Here is a 4,177-nt window from a genome sequence, read left to right on the forward strand (position 1 = left end):
GAATACCTAATGCACAAATTTGATGTGGCACCTGTCGCATAAAAGCACAGTATTGCTAGTCAGCCACCCCCTACGAACCCCACTTCTTGTCAGCGGTAAGGGAATTCTATCTACGAATGCATGCCCCCAAGTAGCTAGGTCTGAAATCTTACCCTACCGTAACACAAAACCTATAGGAGTCCATCATATATATAGAGAGGATATATAGAGAGGATATCTACGAATGTATGTATATATATAGGACAAATATTTCCTACAAGCAGTGGTAGTTACCACCACTTGCGTTTTGTATGTTGTATGTAGTATCTATCAAAATTGAGAGTATGTACGTGTAGTATGTAGTATATAATAATGATTAGGTAGTATATATACTAATTTTTAGGTAGTATATACCATGTTTTGAGTATGCTCTTTTTTACGTACAAATATGTACGTATTTCACAAATATAACAAAAACTATGGGTTCATATGTAATTTTTTCATGTAACTTGCTTTGAAATATCTTAGATATAGTATATGAATATATTTAAAATGATAAAATAGTATATATATTACCACATGGTAATATATGAGACATATGGGATAACTACCACCGGATGGTAGGATGGCTATTTGTTACTGGTAACAAAATAATATTCTGTTACCCGTGCCTCTTATAGGGCCCCGTCCCACCACCACCATCTCCCACGGGCGCCAAGGTCCCTGCCGCCGGCGTGCGCGCCACCGCCACCACCTCCCACAGGCGCCATGGTCCCTGCCGCCGGCGCGCGCCACCGCCACCACCTCCCACAGCCGCCGCGGCCCCCACCACCGGTTCGCGCCGCGCCATCTCCACCTCCCACAGCCTCCATGGCTCCGTCGCCAGGGCGCGCCCTGCCACAACTACCGCCGTTGGACGTCGTCGCCGTGCCCCCTGCACGCCAGCGCCTCCGAGACCTCGTCCGACATGACCGTTGCATCGCCTGAATTGCCAAGCGCCGCCACCGCCCAGCTTCTTTCCCTGACCACGGCCGGCCTCCTGTGCCGGGCAAACCTCTTCTCTTCCTTCCGGGCGCAACCGCGATCTCCTTCTCAGTTCAAAATGAGCTCTAGCCGCTGTCCAAGTCGGCTCTCCTGCTTGGATCCCTCGCCAGACCCGATCCAGCTCTGCTGGCTGCTATTGTTCTCTGTTTCTTCTCTGTGCGTGTGCGTGGGTGATCCAAGGGGGTGGAGGAGGAGTGGGGAGTGAGGAGGGCGTGGGGCGGATGGATCCGTCGGGCGCGTTCGTGCGGAGCTCGAGAAATGTGTTGCTGGCATCGCTGGTGAGGAGCGGGACCGGCGGCATCAGCGGGAGCGGGAGCAGCCGCGGGAGGGGCGGCGCCGGCGGGAGCCAGACAATGGTGCGCCGGGTGCTCCACGGCGTCATCACCTTCATCTTCGCCATCGGTACGGACGCTCTCCCCTCCCCTCCTCTGTTTTGCCTACACTGCTTCGAATTTGGATTTCTTCAGATATCTTCAATTAGTGAGATAATATTCTTGTGAAATACGTACACCCTAGCTTCAAGCTCCAGTTCATCCTGGCGAACTTCTAAGGGAAACAAGGGAGGATATTTCGATGATTTAGGCATGGGGGTTCCTGCTCATGTACGTACTGAGAGCAGGATCCGAGCGGCGCTCTCCAAATCTTAGCTCAAAGTTTCTGTTTCTGCTCCATTTCTCAATTCTTTGCTGGCAATCTTTTTTAAGGAGTTACAGATTCTTGAGTTGCAAAACCAAAGTTTGGTTTCCACTACTGAGAAGCAAAGTTTTGCTTCTAGCGATTCATTCAGACCCTGAGCAGAGTGTTTTCCCCTAAATTAAGAGCGTGATGTTTGTGCAATTTGGGTTGATCTGCTTCACATACTGTGCAATCTTATTACTACTTTGTTTTTGAGAAACTCTATGCAGACCACAAAGACTCATGTTCTGAACATTTGACATGTGTATGTGTGTGTTCCTGTGCAAGTCGAATCCCATTCAGGTCCAACTCCATCACCTCTGCTTCACTGGTGAAAACAGTGCGACCCGAGGAACCACGGGGGGTCGAGGACGTCCAGCTCCGCAGTCCAACTCGGCGTGATTCACATCATGGATAGCCCCCATGTAGCAGCCCACTGTGTATTTTATCATCAGTTCGTAAAGAAAAGCTGAATCAGTGCAGTGTGTGTGTGTTAAAAAATATAAATCAGTTTAATATTGTATGGTAGTTCATTGTCCAGAAATTTTGTCATAGTTCCCGCTTTTCAGTCCATCTACTTCCCGGTCACAAGTCCAATTAGAAGAAATTCAAAATATGAAAAATAATATCCATTTTGTTCTGGTAATCATCTTCAACCAATTTGGTATGTATCAGACTTGCATATGTTGACTAGTAGGGTAGATCTTCGTTGTATAAGAAGCTAGATGTTGATTTGCAATTATGTTGTGACAAAATTTTCAGTCATCTTGAGTCTGTTGCCTTTATCACTTTAGATCCTTTTTCTTGTTGGTCCAGTGCATGTCCCGCAATGAGCCAGGACAGGGAAGTTGTTGGACACTGCCGTCTTCATGGGCGCCTAGGTGGATTAAGCGGTACTAGAATTTAATTTAATCTAGTTCCTCTGAAAATGCCGAACTGAAACCATGTCATGTCGTCATACGAAGCAGGAGCAAGTAATAGATTTAGTATTGCTATTGTCTGGTTGCTGCAGACTAATAGATTTAGCGTTGGTATTGTTCATCTTTCATATGCTTTTTTAGTACATCTACCTCCTCATCGTAAGTCTGATTTCCTTTATGTTTCCATCTTCCTATAGAAGAAACATGAGCGTGTGGTTAAGCATGAGAAATGAGCATCTGTATTGCTCTTGGTTTATCAATTTGTAGAGCAAAACATGTTGTAAGTGCATCTAGTGCCCCTTAGTGATTTTAGTGTATTGAAGACTTAGAGGTTAAGGGACTAATGTGTTTATGAGTGTACACAGGTCTATAAGTCTATGAGGAGTTTGATATTTACAGAGAAAGTCGACCCCTAAAAATGAATATTTTCGACTCAAGATTTTGGTATTCCTGAAGACTTTCATGAAGACTTTGAAAGTGAAGAAATTGGTGTGTTCGTGAAGACTTGATATTCATGCAAGGAATATGAAGCTTGAAGACTTTGTTTTTATAGTTTTGTTTTTCTCTTTCTTGAGTCATAAGAAACACCGTACTATTAAAGGGGTCGAGGAAATACTAAGAAAAAAATTTCATGTGATGCTCAACTCAAAATCCTACACCTACCAATCCCTTCGAGTGAAGACATTGGAAATCTCATAAATTTAGTCAATTTCTTCAGTGACAGAGACGAAGTTCTTCTGGTCACTGAGGAATTTGTTCTGACTGAGGAGTTAGGAATTCGCCAGTGCGGATTGCCTACACAGTGAGGAACATGATAGCCCTGAGGAATTTGAGAGTCAAATTTCCGACCGTTGCTGTGCTGCGCGCCAGCTGTCCCAAAATATCTTATCCACCTAACGGTCATATCATTGAAGGGCATTTATGTCTTATCATGTCGGGCTGCTCCCTAGGCTATAAATAGCCGCCCCCTACAACCACTAGTTGGTTGGCTGCTCCGAGAGACACTGACACTTGTCATTTGAGACCAACTCATCCTCTGAGGACTTTGAGCAAAAATCATCGAGTGCGGAAAATCCCAAACCCAAACACCTACAAACCCAAAGTGATTGAGCATCACAAAAGAGATTGATCCTGCGTGGATCCGACGCTTGTGACCTTTGAATACTGTGCTTCTTCCAGACGGTTAGGCGTCATGGTCTAGAGCATCCAAGAGGAATTGTGGATCGCCGAGTGACCGAAGTATGTGAAGGTTTGGAAGTCGCCTGAAGACTTACCATGAGTGATTGGACGAGGTCTGTGTGACCTTAGTTCAAGGAGAATATGATGAGGACTTGGTGTCCTGAGTTGCGTGCTCAGCGACTGGGTGTTCGGGACTGTGTGTCCTCGAGTTTAAATACTCAGCCGCTCCAACCAGACGTACAACTGAGATAGCAGTTGGAACTGGTCTACCAAATCATTGTCTTCACCAACCTTACTGGTTCTATTTTCTCAACTCTTTGATTTCTTCATTACTGTGTTGAGTGATTGTTCATATCTGTGTTTAAAGACTTTGACTGAAG

The 4,177-nt window shown here is 45.4% G+C and overlaps 1 long non-coding RNA gene across 1 annotated transcript; it reads left to right on the plus strand.

Annotated features, from left to right (window-relative positions):
• The first annotated feature begins 699 nt into the window (after positions 1-699).
• On the plus strand, positions 700-3,033 carry LOC119341806. The gene is made up of 3 exons (XR_005165282.1): positions 700-2,591; positions 2,816-2,898; positions 2,984-3,033. It is a non-coding gene; the product is annotated as an uncharacterized LOC119341806 (long non-coding RNA).
• Positions 3,034-4,177: the final 1,144 nt, after the last annotated feature.

This window comes from Triticum dicoccoides, chromosome 7B (assembly GCF_002162155.2).
Source record: "Triticum dicoccoides isolate Atlit2015 ecotype Zavitan chromosome 7B, WEW_v2.0, whole genome shotgun sequence".
Taxonomy (NCBI): domain Eukaryota; kingdom Viridiplantae; phylum Streptophyta; class Magnoliopsida; order Poales; family Poaceae; genus Triticum; species Triticum dicoccoides.